Raw genomic sequence first — 17,406 nt, forward strand, 5'->3', positions numbered from 1 at the left:
AATTCATGGTTGCATAGATATTCTAATTCAATTAAACCCATTAACAAGTTTGCATACACAGGGGCAAAAGGTGCCCCAATAGCAGCCCCCTGCAACTGATGGTATATTTCCTTATTAAATTCAAAATAATTATTAAATTAAGAAAAATGAACTAATTCTATAACGTAACTTGATAAAGGACTATCCCCTAGATAATACTGAAAAGCCTCTCTCCCAACCTAATGTTTACAATTAGTATACAGACTTTTCACATCAACTGTTACCCAAAACATATCCCCTGTCCATTTTATATCCAATATTTTATTCAGAAAATCAAAAGTGCTCCTAATATAAGAGGGTAATCTTATAACAAAGGGAAATATTTTTTTACAGAGTAGCGCACCAATATTATGTAAAAAGTATTTACATGCAGGGACTGTGGGGCTCTGGGGCATCCAGGAGGGAGCTTACAGATAAATAAATTGAATAGATTTGGTTTAAAAGTATGGGTGTCATTTTGCCCTCTATCTTCACATCTATAGTGGTGGAAAGATTGCTGTATGTAGTATACTGAACCACTGAGCAAAGGTTAGCGATCAGTTACCAGAAAAGATGACAGCTTATTGCTGGCAACCCCACCATCTAAGATTGTTATTTCAAAGCCCTCGTAGCTGAAGTGAGACAGGTTCATCCAGCAATGGATCCCATTAGCCACTAAGTAAAATAAAATGGTCAAGTTACTTTTGATAGTGATGGGGCAGGAAACTACAAATGTTGTGAGGCTTGTGGTGGCTGAATAGCAAACCTCCTGTGAACTTTATAATCAGTGGTCCCTAATCTAAATGCAGAGCTGATCTGTGGGTCAGGTAGTTGCTTGATGATGTTTAATCTGTTTCTCAAACAGCCCTACCTTTGTGGGCACTGTATTTTATCCAAAAGGGTAAATGACAGCTGGTAGCACTCCAGGGAGTGAATAATATGCCGGGCATTATATTGAAGTAATAACTAAAGCCGATGGATATAGTTATTTCTACAAAACCAGATTGCCTGCACCAATTCCCTTAATATAGTTCAATAATCATGTTGGGAGGCATATTAAAAAGATATTAAAAATGCTTTTGTTACTGAAAAGTAGTCTGCTTACACACTTCAAAATGCTTTTGTTACTGAAAAGTAGTCTGCTTACACACTTCAAAGAGGAACACATCATAATGTGGGTCATATTTAGTGCCAAAACTGTGTTTCAATAGAAGAATTAGATTTTTTTAATGAAGTCTTGCAAAATTATTTGTACAGATGCTGTATCAAAAGTATTCATGTTCAACTAAATTTGCTTGAGCTCATTGCCTGAGCTGTCTTGACTTGATAAACAACATGAATTCTAAATACGAGAGCTCTGAGATATAATGAATGAAAACTAGTAATGTCATGCTGCATTCAGATTTGTTTCCTTCAGTTTGTTAAATGCATACATGTTCAGCATTGTTGCAGAGCCTTCATTTCATAAAGCAAAAATGCACCCTTGTCAAGATATGTTTACTTCAAGGTTGCAGTCGTGTATAGTGAAAAAACAGAGAAAGCAGGGAAAGGCCTTTCATTAATACTTTTTCTTAACATGTATCACAGACTTTCTTTGTCTTGTGAGCATTACCATTGACAGAAGAGGCTGTGGACAAGGCAAAAAGAGTAGTATTGCTGAAGGGGTCATGGTGTGTATTTCAGAAGTTATAAATCACACAAAGACACATCACAACAAGCATGGCTTTCCAAGGTGAACTTCTTTTTGTTCTAGAGATGACATTTTACAAATGCATCTCTAAAGCGTGGCAAAAATGTAAACACTGAAAATGATCTGCTCGGTTTTCATTTCCTAGTTTCGAATATGGCTTTATGAACTAATGGCAACATATTTTTTAATGTGCTGAATTCCTTGCTATAAAATATTAAGAGCTTACCTTTCACAAGACAAAACCATGATAAATTGTGTATTAAGATTTGCCTAAAAAAACAACTCTGAAAGCTATCTTAATAATAGATGGTATGTATGCACTGAATCTAAATGTGCCATTCTGAGTATACTTGCAAATAAAGGAAGTTGCAAGACCAAGACTGATTTTACTGTCATTCTTCTGTTAAGTAAAAACCTGGAGAGATGTATCATTAAATTAGTAAATAAATAATAGCCAAAACATTTGGCATTCTTACAGGGAGACTGGCAATACTGGTGTTATGGAATATTGTTTATTAGGACATATGCATTAGTTAGATTAAAGTTGGCTGGATGCCACTTAAAAGTAATTGCTGAAAGAGTATTTAGCTGAGGTTGACTCAGCTTTCCCTTTTTTATTTCACTGCTACAGATATATAACAATAATGAATATATTAAAGATAGCATACCTCTCAACTGCCCAGATTTTTGCAGAATGTCCAAATTTTTGTTTGATATCTTTGGTCTGTTTCTTATAAAACTGCATTTTTCTGGCAAATATTTGGCAAATCATTGAAGATTGAAGTCAGAAAATACATTTGAGTTTCAGACTTCACACCCTTCAGAAAAGTCATGCTAATGCAAAACCTGTCATTCTATTGACTTTTAAGCTTTGTAAGAAATATATTTAAACTTTCTCCCTATTTTTGGACCTTTTTTCTCCCATTATTCATGGTTTTGTCCAGATGCCTTGCTCTAAGAGGTTGAGAGGTATGAGAATAATACATCAGACTAGTTAGTTATGTCTTGGTGATGAGAAAGGAAAAAAGTGAGACTAGAAATTACACAAAGTGACCCAAGGTTTCTACAATGAGCAAAAAATACCAGAAAAGATGTTTCTATGTCTCTTGTTAGGAAAAAGAAGTGTTACATTCTCCCATTTAAGTTATAGCAGTGTCACATTTTTATTATGTAATTTCTGACTTTTCTCACAGAACATAACCGTTTTAATCAGCTCTCTGTCTATCTGACTCTTTACTCTCTTCCCTCTTGTATTTTTGGGGTTATTCACATGACTTACTTTGTTTTGTGTATGTCAGTACCTCTTTTTCTTTGAGAAAGCATATAATAAATACATGTCCTATGGTTAAGAAGAACAATAAACTCATACCCTTGGATTCATACACATAGTTTGCTGATACTTACAAGCACTATGCATGCTACATCTAGCATGTTGCCATCAAGTGCCACGAGTCATGTTGTCTACATTGGCATACAACACACATTCCACTTTCATTAATGCCACACAGGAGTGCATCATACACCACTGTGCACGGGATGATGGGAAGTGCTGTGTAGCATGTTAGCACTACACAGCACAGGACTGACAAGCAGCCTAATAAGGTAAATGAGATCTTACCACTAGCTATGTGTGGCTTCTTACTAAACATTATTAAGCTGCCTTTCACTGCTGTGCTGTGGTCTGTGGTCAGGCCTAGAAGTGAGTCATAAAATACTTCATTCTGTAGGCATGATAGCACACTGAGAACTTTTACAATAATATGGTAATTACAAGACCTTGTAGTGTGTGTGCTGCCACAGGCAGGAGCTCATCAGCATAACAACATTGGGAAGGGACAAAGCTTTATATGGTAGCACTTTTGTCTGCATGATAGAGAACTCTGTTGCTGGTAAAAAGTTTCCTACCATGCAATGGAGCTGTTTTTTTTTTAATGTGAAAGTATGTTGCTCGTAGCTGAATGCTCATCAACATAATGCTAACAGAGAAGGGGGGGGTCAGTTCTATAACTGCAACACTTTTGTGTTGTATGCAATTGCTGCCCAGTAGTTTACCTCATCAGAACACAACTGGTACTACAATGCTGTTAGCTTCTTCAATCACAGGAAGGGGTAGTTTGTATATGTGCAATGCATGACGTACAATACTTATGCACTGCAGTGAGACCATGTACCTGGTCTTGCCCAATTGTCAACTAGTCTTTATGAATCATTCAGAATTTTGATATGCAGGTACACTGTATATCAACCCTGCTCCAATGTATACCAGGGTTGATGATGCCCAGAATACCATATTGCTTTCATCCTGAGCTATTTTATGTATACATATTAGTTTTTTATTTATATTTAGTCATTCTAAATGTTTTGCTTCACTGTAACTAGCTTGTTTTGTTAGGTTAACTGATATGTTTAGAAAATAACATAGTTAAACTCCAAACCTTTCTGTATAAAGCCATTTGAGAAACAATATCCTTTTCAAAAGGGCAAATTATAGTTAGAGATTGCACAACACAACCATTCACAAAGAGGTTTCACAGAATAGTCTGCCCAATCTAAAAAAGCCATTTAGCAAAGATAAAATAACAAAAACAAAAATACCCCCAAAACAAAGGCAGACAAGTAAATAAAAGAGTAAACAATACAAATACACACTCTATTCTAACTATATTAAACTGAAACATGTCAACAAAACAGCATTTCAGATAATGGCCAGAAAAAAGCAAGTTTTATTAGGCCAACAGCATCTAGAAGTCACACACTGGCTTCATTAATACAACCTTTGTCAGTGTGCTCTGAAAAACAAATAAAAGTCAACTATTTACATAAGAAACTTCCTCTATATAATTAGCAAACCATTAAAAAAGCAAAAAACAAAAATATATATATATATATATATATATATATATATATATATATATATATATATATATATATATATATATATATATATATATATTCAACCAAAGCATGTAAACAAAACAAATGACAATATAAGAATGTTTCCCTCAAAGTTGCCAGTCCTAGATATAATATATATATATATATATATATATATATATATATATATATATATATATATATATATATAGGTTTACTATTAAAATTTCGATGTAGCATTGTACGCCTATGAACTATTCGAACTACAGATGTTCGAATAGTTCATATGTGTGCAAGCTATATAATCGAACTTTGTATTTGTGAATGTACTGTGCATTCACAAACATGAACATTCGATTATGTAGAGGGATCGCAGTACAGCGTAGTTAGGGAAATACATCCCTTTCCTCACTGTAGTGCAATCTCGGAGTTGGAATATATAGTTAGGGGTGTGGGTGCACAGCCCCCCACAGGGGAGTGCAGGGGGGCTTGCCCTCCTGCATAAATGGAATGATAGGTGTAGTAGTTAGGGAGTTATGGCAATGGTGGCATTCCTGTTAAGTGCCGTAAAATATCATGTTTGACATTTTCGGCATTAACAGCTGATTTTAGACATTAGGTAATCTGTACTTTCAGCTAATTAGTTCGCTGTTAAGTACCTTTTTTTATTTTCGATATTTTAATAGTAAATCATATATACATATATTTATATATATATATATATATATATATATATATATATATATATATATATATATATATATATATATATATATACATATATACATATGCATATATATATATATATATATATATATATATATATATACACACACACACACACACACACACACACACACACACACACACACACACATATATACATATATATATATATATATATATATATATATATATATATATATATATATATATATAGAGAGAGAGAGAGAGAGAGAGAGGAGAAATAGAGTTGGTTACAGCTCTAAATATTAAAAGCACATTTGAATGAAAAGTTTTTTTTGGGGCTGAAAATAGCGAAAGCACAAAATATCAAAAGTACATTTGACTGAAAGTTCATATGACTGAATCCTCATTTTTATAATGACTGCATGAATAATTATGCAGGAAAATGTGTGTTTGACTGAAAAGCCTGTTACTTTCCCTTTCTAGTTACCATGGTTGCTTTGCAAGTGTTCTCCAATAAATGCCAGCAGCCTCTTCCTATCTATTTTCTGTCCACCTGTTTTCACTAAACCCTATTTGCAAAATTTCCATTTTTCATTCTCATGTTGCCCTAGTTCTTTGAATAATGTTTGCATCTTTATGACTACAATACTCTGTATGGCATTCTTATTTAGGATCTGCATCCACATCCTATGCTATCCTTATTTCTTGAACTCTCCCACCCTATAACTTTTTCATCATCCCTTTCTACTTTAATTTGAGCCCCTCACTGGGGCTTGGACTAGTTGATCTAAGAAGCTAGCATTAATGAAGTCCAGGAATCTTTCTGCTCACATATTTGTGGTTGTCTAGGCTGACCAGTTAATAGATGGGTAGTTGAAGTGACACAAAAGGATCATGTTGGGCTCTTTAGTGAGAGCTATCAGTTTGTTTATATATGACTTGAGGTTAACCACAGTCATGGAGAGGGTATAGCAGTTAGGCAACTTTGTGGTCCTGAGTTTTGTTTATCATGAGAAGGGTGTGAAGGAGTTCAAGGTTATTATCTTGCATTTTAAGTCTGGAAGTGAAAAGGTATCTCAACGACAGATACACGCTCTCCAGCTACACCTTCCAGTTTGGTGTTGAGTCAGAAGGAGTGGTTCACATTAAATCGCTGCACTGCAGGGCCATTGTTTTTGTTCTGAAAGTGTTTAATTAAGTACACATATATCTATATTTTCCAGTGTTAGGAATGGCTGTATACAATGCAACTTCTTGTTAAGGCTAAGCATTGAACAGTTGCACCTTAATATTGTTTTGATTTTGATTGGCTACTTAGGTAATTTGAAGAGACTAACCTTGTCTAAAAAAGCACTATGGGTAGGAAAAAGTTTTGGCTGATATACAGAAGCCATGAGGGGAGAGATGCAAGCTGCTAGGTTAACCAAAGAATATTTTGAAAGCAGGGTTGTCAGTCATCTTTTCCCATATTGGATCTACTTAGAATGACACCAGCAGCTAAGGCTATAATTAAAGTTGCTAACAAACTTGTAAAAAAATAACTGCAAAAAATGCTGAAAAATGACCACATGTGGCAAGACAAATCCAAGGAACAAAATATAATCCACAGAGACAAGTTTTAATTCACAAAAACAAGTAGTGTAAGCTCTTTTGTCTTGCTTCTGTGAGCAAGACTTCATCAGACAAACAGAACTAATGCAAAATGCAGCTATTTAAAGTGCCACTTGCTGAACATCAATTAGCTTCTAAAAGCAAAGTTACAGATATTTAAAAACATTTCAATATAAATACAAATGCTAAATGAATAAGCATGAATAAATAAGCAAGCATGAATAAAACTGACCAAGAATGAACATGCACGCTGAGGATTACCTGATTTTAAAAATATTATAAAAAACTTTGTTTAAAAACCGTGTTAAATAATTACTTGAAGTGCAAAATGAGCAATTCATTTAAAAGAAGCAATGCATTCAAAAGAAATGCCCACTAGTTGTTGTTGTTTTTCGGCTTTTCCCGGTTAGGTGTCGCCACAGCAGAACTCCAGTCCGCTAATGATTGGCAGTAGATTTTCATGAACACCAAGGTGCCAGCTTGACGTTCAACCTTCAACGAAGGCACGCCCATTTACGCATGTCTTTCAAACACCCACCCAACCATGGGAAGGACATGCAGACTCCACATAGAAGGCACTCCCGGCACTCCAGCAGAGAATCGAACAGGAGAGCCCATTGTTGTGAGGCAACAACGCCACCGCTGCACCACCACGGAAGTCTTAAAGAAATGCCCACTAGTAAAATCAACTATTACCCAGCCTGTCAGTTAACTAATATAATATAAAAAAATACAAAGAGTATAAAAAAGTAATTCTATTAAGGTCCAGTGATGTAAACAAACAACAAATGTACAGAAGAAATGATCGATTACCTCTGCAAACGCTTCAGTTTTAAAACACAAGACAAGGGCCATAAATCATTTATTGCTGGAGCATTGTAAGCATTCAGTTTTATTTTCCATAATAATTTGTACAGTTCTAGCTTAAGGGTGACGGGTCCCCCCCGGGATCTTGTTCAATTTGATCAATCACCCTAAGCTTGAAACTGTGCTGGCAGTGTTTGTGCATATGCTTAGCCAGTGCATTCTCCAATTTTAACTTCCTGATGCTGTAAATATGTACGTAGACCCTGCCGTTGAATCTATGATCAGTTTTACCAATGTAGAAACAAGCGCAGAGGTTGCAGGTTGTTAAATAGACCACTCCCTTGGTGGCACAATTAAATCTTTTATTTATGTAATATTTTATCCTTCTAATGCAGAAGGCATTACCCACCTCCATAAATCTACACTGGGAGCAGCTCTCACATTTATACATGCCTGGAGCTCTTGCAACTGGGATCTTACCCCTCTCCAACAAACTTTTAAGGCTCTGCCCTCTTCTATAGACAATTCTAGGTCTGGATTCAAGAATAAAAGTCAGATCTATATCTGAACCAAGCAGAGTCCAATTTCTATACAAAATTTGTTGTATTAACTTAGCATTGATACCAAATGATGTGATAAAAGTCACTTTGGGTGGGTTTGCTTTATATTAATGGCTCCGCTCAACTAAAGATGTCACAGTGTTGAGGGCTACATGCCTAGTTGAAAGTATTGGACTAAATACTCCATTGTTTCTCTTGTGTTGGTCCTCAAATATCATCTCTTCTAAAAGTTGCCTAGGGTACCGTCTTTTCAGAAACATTCCCCTCAAGGTATGACATTCCATAAAAAAATAATTGTCATCAGAAACCATGCGGGCCGCCCTCACCAACTGGCCCTTAACAACAGATTTCTTTTGTTGATAAGGGTGACTACTGGTGTAATGAAGAAAGGAATTGGAATAAGTGGATTTTCTGTGAATCTTAGCTTTGAACACTTGGTTCCCTCTATCTTTATATAAGTCTACATCCAGATACGTTATGTTCTCTGTACTTGAACTATATGTAAAGGATAAAAAATTTGTAGAGGCATTCAAATAATCAATAAACTTGAGAATGTCTTTGATAGTGCCATCAAACATAATGAACACATCATCCAAATATCTAGTGTAGTAGCAGATATTGGCGCTAAACTCATTGTTAAAGATGAAATGTTGCTCCCAATGGACCATCATGAGGTTATTGAAGCTAGCCCCACATGGAGAGCCCATTGCAACACCCATCTTTTTTAAATAACATCCACCTTCGAACATGAAATAATCATTTGCTAAAGTTAAATCCAAAAATTCCTGTAATAGCTCAATTTCTCTTACTGAACTACCATTATCCGTCATGAAATTGGAAACCCATTCAATTCCTGTATCCACAGGTATAACAGTATACAGGTCCTTAACGTCAGTGGTCAGGAAAACAATGTGAACTCTGTATTCGAGGCCATTGACGTTACTTAGAAAGGACCAAGAGTCTTTGCAAATATGGTCCACATGTTCAACCAATTTCTTTAAAACTGTGTTGACGTACTGAGCAATGGGATAAGTAATGGAATTTCTTCCATTCATAATATGCCAGAGGGGTGGATCTTCTAAGCACTTGGAACCTTCGGAATTCCAAAAAGTATAGGCGTCAGTGGGGCCAAGCATGACAAATAATTATACAGGTTCAATGAAATCCTAGACTCTATGAACAAGTCATTCAAACAAACCTTCACTTTCTGTTGTGATTTGTTCATTTCATTCAATGAAGCTGATATATAATTGTCAGTATTCAACAATTTCAACATACAATCTCTGTACTCGAATTCATCAAAAAACACAAGACCACTTCCTTTATCTTGTTTGACTATTTTAACATTCTAAAAATGCAAACAATTTAACCTATCCCAGTCTAACTCAATAAAATTCAATGTTTTACTGCAAGAAACAGATCTACTACTAACTAAAATGTCACGTAAATCCAATATACATACATGTTCAAAAGTCAACAAGGCAGGAGGCAAAGGTGGGTTAAATACAGTGGGAATTCTGCATTCTCTATCTGCTATGGGTTGTTTCTTAAACATACTCTCCAAATTTAATTTATACGGAAGAGTTTTAAATCAACAACTGTCCTTGCTTGATTAGCTCTCTGGTCAGAGACAAAAGTTAAATCCTTGGCAAGAAGGTCAGCCAAAGGTGTGTCCACAGCCATGCTTGAATAGTTAAAAATTTTAAAGTCCTGGTCGCTATTAAACACAATATTGTAAGAACTGGTGTTGACTCTATCAGAAGCACCAGCTAGGTCATAGCTGGCCAGAATAGCAACTACCTCTGGGATGACCAGTTTGGTCTCAGGCCCTTCACATTCAATGGCCTCGGGTTGTTGGACAAATTGGTTTGGAAGGGGCCTCAGTTGTAAAACTTTTGAGAACTATTCTCATGATTCTGTAGGTTGTTGCCAAAAATAGGTTCTTTGTTAGGCAAAGCAAAGTCCTGGCTGTTGTTCCTTTGATTGGAGTTATTCTCTTGGTTGGCATTAGTGACAATACCCCTTGATGTGTTCTTACTTCTGGTGCTATTCCGCAATAGGCCATTACAACTAGAGCTTTCAGGTTGTTGCTCCCGTGGTCCACCTACTGCCTCAGCATAGCTGTATTCAGGAGGCTGAACACGTGGTCTATCTTGACCTTGGTTAAATTCAATACCATTAGAACGAATTGAGGGATTAAGCCAAACCTGGGTGGGTGGAGGTTTAGGGTAGGCTGATCCCTTAGTGTAGTCATTACTGTCCCTTACCTGATTTTTATTTTTGTGGCTTTTAGCTTGAATATCTGAACATTAATACTTGTAAAAATACGGACATATTCATACTTGTAGCTATCAAAATCTGGGTCCATTTTAATATCATGGTCAAGTGCTTCTGTCTCTTCATTCACTGTCTCAATAATGACTGTATAATGTTTGACATACAATTTAATCAACTCAAAGCCATGTTTGTCAAATAAGCATAATAAATCCTGATGAAAAACAGAATCGTATACTAGACCTGTTGAATTCCAGGATTTCAACCCTTTCGGTACCTGGCATCTTTGTAAGCAATCCCTGAAGTAGGCAATTTCTAGTTGCAGCTTTTTAACTTTAAAGAGCTTGTTGTCAAACATTTTTAATTTTTCTACAATATTGAAATTAATGGCTTCACTAGAATGGAAGAATGGAGACTGCACTGGCTAAGCATGTGCACAAACCCCCCCAGCACAGTTTCAGGTTTAGGGTGATTGATCAAATGAACAAGATCCCAGGGGGGGCCCTTCACCCTTAAGCTAGAACTGTGTGAATTATTATGGCAAATAAAACTGAATGCCTACAATGCTCCAGGAATAAATGATTTATTGTCCTTGTCTTGCGTTTTAAAACTGAAGAGTCTGAAGAGGTAATTGATACATTTTTCTGTACATTTGTTGTTTGTTTACATCACTGGACCTTACTAGAATTACTTTTTCATACTCTTTGTATTTTTGTATTACATTAGTTAACTGACAGGCTGGGTAATAGTTAATTTTACTAGTGGGCATTTCTTTTGAATGAATTGCTTCTTTTAAATGAATTTGTCATTTTGCACTTCAAGTAATTATTTAGCACAGTATTTAAACAAAGTTTTTTTATAATATTTTTAAAATCAGGTCATCCTAAGCATGCATGTTTATTCTTGATCAGTTTTATTCATGCTTGCTTATTTATTCATGCTTATTCATTTAGTATTTGTACTTATATTGAAATGTTTTTAAATATTTGTAACTTTTGCTTTTAGAAGCTAATTGATGTTCAGCATGTGACACTTTAAACAGCTGCATTTTGCATTAGTTCTGTTTGTCTTATGAAGTCTTGTTCACAGAAGCAAGACAAAAGAGCTTACACTACTTGTTTTTATGAATTAAAACTTGTTTCTGTGGATTATAGTTATTCCTTGGATTTGTCTTGCCACCTATAATTAAAGTTAATTATCTAATTGTATTGAGATATCACTCTTAGTGATGGCAGGATATTTCTCAGTACTAGTTTCTCCCCATTTCAGATGCTTTTTGCCGACAGCTCCACCATGTATGGAGGCCAAAGTGTATGTTTGGTGTTTGTGGCTGACCAGGTCCACAGGTGGCTGACAACTTGGTGCCATCGTAAACACTACAGAAGGCACCAAGATTCTCCAAGACAGCCTGTCTCAAACAAACAATTGAGGTCAAAGCCATATACTGAAACCAAATGCCAAGACGTATATATTCATATCCGTCAACAAGAATGACTCCCATTATAACTATCCCACTGACAGCACACCTCTGGAATTTTTTCCTGTAGTCAAGGATCTGGGAACCTATGTTGGCAATGGGCTATCCTTTAATCATCACATATCCACTATTGTATGGGCATCCTATTTTTTCTTTCTTTCTTTTTTTTTTTCCACAGCTTATATATAAAGGTTTTCTGCCCAGTTCTGTGCATGTAATTATTCCACTGTGCTCTATACTCATCACGGTGATTGTTGTGTATAATGCCCCTTTAAGCATGTACCTGTCCAAAAACTTGTCACAAGTGGTCGGACTGCAGCACTTTCTCATTAAAAAAAAAAAAAGAAAAAACATCAAGGGCCCAAATTTTAAAAGTATGCAGACCATCTGAAAGTCTTATCCCTCTTCTCAGTATCATACAGGCTACTGAGAGATGGATGCCTTGCATACAGAGGTTCAGCAGACCGTATTCTGTCAGACCTATTACATATTTGCAAGTCCAATCATCTCATAAAAACCCACTGAAAGGATTGGAGTCTATTGCAAAATTCATGTAACTTATTGGAGGGATATATGTATATCACAGAAAGTATCTTTTCTGTGGAACAGTCTTCCATCCAAAAAAGTTAAGAAACAAAACAATTAAAAAAATAAACCAAAGTAATTCTTTCACACTATTCAAATTTAGTTGAATAATTGGAAATGATGACTGGATAGGTAGCTGCAAATTCACTGCCAGTTTAGCAGTAATATGCTTCATGGTTTGAGGAAGCATGTGAATGTTCCAGTATAGCCCTATTCAGACTACCTCTGGATTATTTGTATGGAACATAGAACACCTGAAAACTACCATTGGAATGTCGGAGCAGACTTCTTCAGATCCTCATAGATCAATAGCCTAGAAAGTAGCTCTGAACCTATGAACTTATGTACATCACATAATCCAAGGAAATGCATCTTAAATCATTCACTTTCACATACACAGTGATCAGGCCATATATTTACATTGGGGAGAAGGGACTAGAGAGCCATAGTACAGTTGCAGATTCTGCAACTTGAAATGCATCTAACCACCATAACGTCTTTGCTAATTCTAGTAAGTGTCTAACTATGGAGTCACCCATGATGAGAAAATTGCAGATGTACAAGCCTGGGTCTGCTCCCTTAAGGGTTTATGCATGCTGGGTATGTGACCCCCTTTTTGCAGCTGTGCTGGCTGTCATATCATAACATGATGTATGTTTGCTTGGAGTTGTTTAACCTGGGTAACGTGTCTGGGAAGCTTTGGAAGAAATGTTTTAATTGCATCACCATAAGACGGTTTTTGGTTTACAGTGTATGGATGCTGCATTGTACAACACATGTACTGGTTGAGAAAGAAATGTCCCAGTTTGGTAACATATTTACACCCCTCACAGACAGAGGCCTTCGGGTTACATATTTGCTTGTTTTCAGTAAGCATGAGGCAGTACTTACACTGCTTCAGGATAGCATGTTCCAGAAGGTAGGCAAAAGAAGGAGGATCAGTCCACTGCCTCCCCATTATGACTAGTGCTGCTGTATGATGAAGGTTAATAAGGAATTTAAGAAGGGAGTGGGGAATAATACAGTGGAGAAGTTTGTCAGACGAGAAATGCAGGATCACACTGCTAAGAGAAGGGTCGCAGAAATCTTATCAAGCCAACTCAAATCAAGTTCACTTCAGCGCAGCACCCTGCAGTCACTGGAGCTCACTGAAGGTATTTAGACAGAACAGAAGTAGGTAACTCACTGATAGGTGTTCGTAAAAGTTATCCCTTCAATAATAAAAGAGGAGAGAATTTACATGAGCACATTCACTCGCTCTGTTGTGAGTCATATCTGGCTACCCACTATGTAAATACAAGCACTGCCCTGCTGCAATCAGTGCAGCTCTGCAAAGCTAAACAAGAAAGCAAAATAACCAATGAAAAATAAGTGAATCCTGAATCCAAAATGCTCCAAACTCCCCAGGATGTGCAGTAATTAGTCCAAATCTCACATAGATCAATCAATACTTAACCCAAGATGGCCAAACACATTTACTCAAGGCAGAACAGTAAAATATAGATTTACTCACAGCAGAAAATAAAATGCAGAAACAGTATCAGGCAATGCAAAAAGCTACAAAAATGGCTAGATTAGTACTTGTCTGATTTTAAAATCCAACATTGAGTTAAACACTGGGTGCAGTTGTTGCAGGTCTCTACAATCTCATTAAAACACCAGACTAAGTTGCACTCTGTACTGTAAGCATTAAATAAGGAAACAAAAGAGTCAATTAAAAAACAGTGATACCTGAAGCGCAAGTACTCTCAGCTACCCAGACAAAGTTATAATTATTCAAATTCTCACTTAAATCATTCACTACTTATTCCAAGATGGCTGCTACATCAGGCCAAGTAGATTTACTCAAAGAAGAAAGAATATGCAGATTTACGCAAAAAAGAAATGCCATCATTCACTGATTTAAGGTCTGGCCTGATATATTTTATTGTGACAGGAATTTAAGATCTTGTGGCTCTTAAAGCACAAGATGGTTAGTAGTCCTTACTTCTGTGGTGCCATTGTGCTTGCAAAGTTATTTTTTAACTTGCCAGTGTCCTCTGGTTTAAGCCCACCATATAGTATGTCATCTCACTATTTTGTGACCATATATTATCGTTATTAGTTTTGCTCAATATGGGATACAACATGATGGCCCCTCTGACTCTGGCAATGTGGCCTATTTGTTCTGTGTGGACAGGATCTTGGCATTCTTGGGCTAGGTCAGAGCCCTACTGCTATTTTTTTCCTTCCTGCGAATCTGAATAGACATGCATTTCCTGGCAAGACTTGTGTGGCAGAGAGCAGACCAACATCCTTGTCCTGGGGCTGGTCTACATTCAATTCAAGGGAGTAAACCCCTCCCTCCTCTGCAGTTCTGAGCTACACTATTGCTGTCTCCCAAGGGAGAACATGCCTCTGAATTTAGAATTCCTCTTGGCTTATGAATGAAAATGTATTCAGGCAGTGCTGGCTCAGTAAGCATGGACTCCATTAGGCAAAACACCTAGTGCTCTCACTATTTGTCACCTGAGTGGCAAGCCAGTACCAACTCACCCCATCAGGATGGGTGAGCAAGCAGTGACTGGTCACTACCATTTTCCCAGCCAGCCTCTAAAGGCACCCCACCTGCTAATTCAACAAATCGGGTCACCTGCACTGTAGTCAGTACTTTATCTCTTCATGCTATGGAGATATCTACTTTTTGTACTTTTTATTAACTATGTACACATAGGACCATCCCTTGAAGAAAAAGCTGTGATTTAACACTTCTGTAATTTCTGACCAAACTTATATGTTGTAAAACTTTTTAATGGTCTCTCATTCAGATTCTGCAGGTACATGCCATTTGCTCATCTGCAGTAGCATAGCAAGGGTGGAGTGAAAGAGGCAATTAACTGATCCCTAAGTAATATGGGGTGCAATCAGGAAGACCTGTCCCTACATTCTTTCTGTACCATCATTTTAGAACTTCCTATGAGTTGATAGTTAAAAAAAATAGAACTTTTTTTTGCTCTTCCATGGAAGAGTAAGGATGGGGGATCAGTTTTGTAGTAAGTCAATCATTATAAATGTAGGGATTGACTTAATGCAGTAAAGTGCTTTTTTTATTTTGTGGGGGGGTTCATACCTGAAGAGTTGAGGAAGTGGGGAACTACATCAGGAACCATCATTAAGAGTTTTGCTGATAAGCTATTCATTACTAACAGTCCCCGGGATTCATGAAGCTCGGCACAAGGCCGGCGTTAGGCTTGCACTGACTGTGCAGCGTGCAGATGGCGCAGTAGTGCCATATGCATATTAATGAAGGTGTGCTGCTGCCACATCCACTTGTACAGGAAATGAGTGCGAGTGTATGGGGCATGTCAAAGCACCGCACGGAGGAGTGGAAATGTCGGCTGTTGACGTGCAACCTAAAATGCTGCATATTACAGTCTGCCTGCAATAGTAATCACACCTGTCAGTGTCCGTGGATACTGAAACTTATGCAAAGCATGCAAGACAGTTCTTTCAAACACAAAATTAAGAAGCAAACACATGCACGTTAGTGAATATCGAGTCTCCATCCCTCAAACAAATGACATTTAAAACCGTGTGCCCATATTCTAATGCAGTGTTGATAGTTATACCAAGTGGAAGTGAAACGCATCGTGTTAGCACACCGTCAATAGCTAAGTATAGCCCAATGGTCAGGGTTACCACCTGTCCCACATTGTGAGGGACAGTACACATCTGGGCAGTTGTGTCCATACCAAAACCATTATAAATGTAAAATATCCTGTGACCTTATGACATAATTATGTCCCACATCGCATGTAACAGTCACATACAATAGTTATTTCCATATGTAGCATACCACATGTTACAAGAAATAGAATAAGCAAGTAAATGAAACAGAAGGGGCATATAAACTGCTACAACAATAAGATAACATGTAGGCATAAAACAAAAGTATTATCCATTGTACTGACCGTGGGTATGTGTTGTCCTGTAGAATCTGATTGGTGTCGGGAATATATCCCATCCTGGCCATATGAAAAGGTGGCAACCCAACCAATTGTCAGAGCATTCGGCCAAAATCTGCCCATCTGCGGCTCAAGCTGTTCTCGTCAGGATGTGTAAAAGATGAATGGGTATTACCCGGGTGTACCTACTATGTCATGAAAGATAAGTATTTGCATGTACCTATGTGCGTGATGTACAGCATGTGGAAGGTGAACAATGCTAGGGTAGTCCTCACAACCATACAGGCACCTGAGATATGTAGTGTATGCAATGTGTTCCCTTGACCGTGCCATGGGCCATCAACAAAAGAAGGGATGGATGGAGTGTGTGGAATATGGGTGCGGGGGGGATGGGTAATATAATAATCCGCAAAGGCGAGACTGTGTTGGATGCACAATAGGTGAACTGGAATTGTATGAGGGAGCAGTGGGTGAATCAGAAAGAAACACAAAGAACAAACATACACATCTGCAATACAACCTGATAGGCCATATTGTAGAGCACAATCACACAAACATATGAATATTAAAATGTGCGATACACATGTACAGAAACGTCACCGGCACATACCCACAGAATGGTCTGGATGGAACTGAGCCATCCAACTGCAACACACCTGGATGCATAATTGAATACCCATCATCCCCTCTACAGCACACAACCCACCCCCATTCCTGAACGTCCACCAAATCCAGCCATACTCGGGCTACTAGCTTGGCGCAGCCATATCTGCACATAGTGACCACTACTCATATGTAGTAGGCAGTGTCACCCTAGGCAGTGTCAGGATTGCAAACCATGTATCCCTTGCATGTAAAACCCTATCACATTTTCAT

Source organism: Protopterus annectens, chromosome 7.part0 (genome assembly GCF_019279795.1).
Source record: "Protopterus annectens isolate FY-2018-M chromosome 7.part0, PAN1.0, whole genome shotgun sequence".
In the NCBI taxonomy this organism is placed as follows: Eukaryota; Metazoa; Chordata; order Ceratodontiformes; family Protopteridae; genus Protopterus; species Protopterus annectens.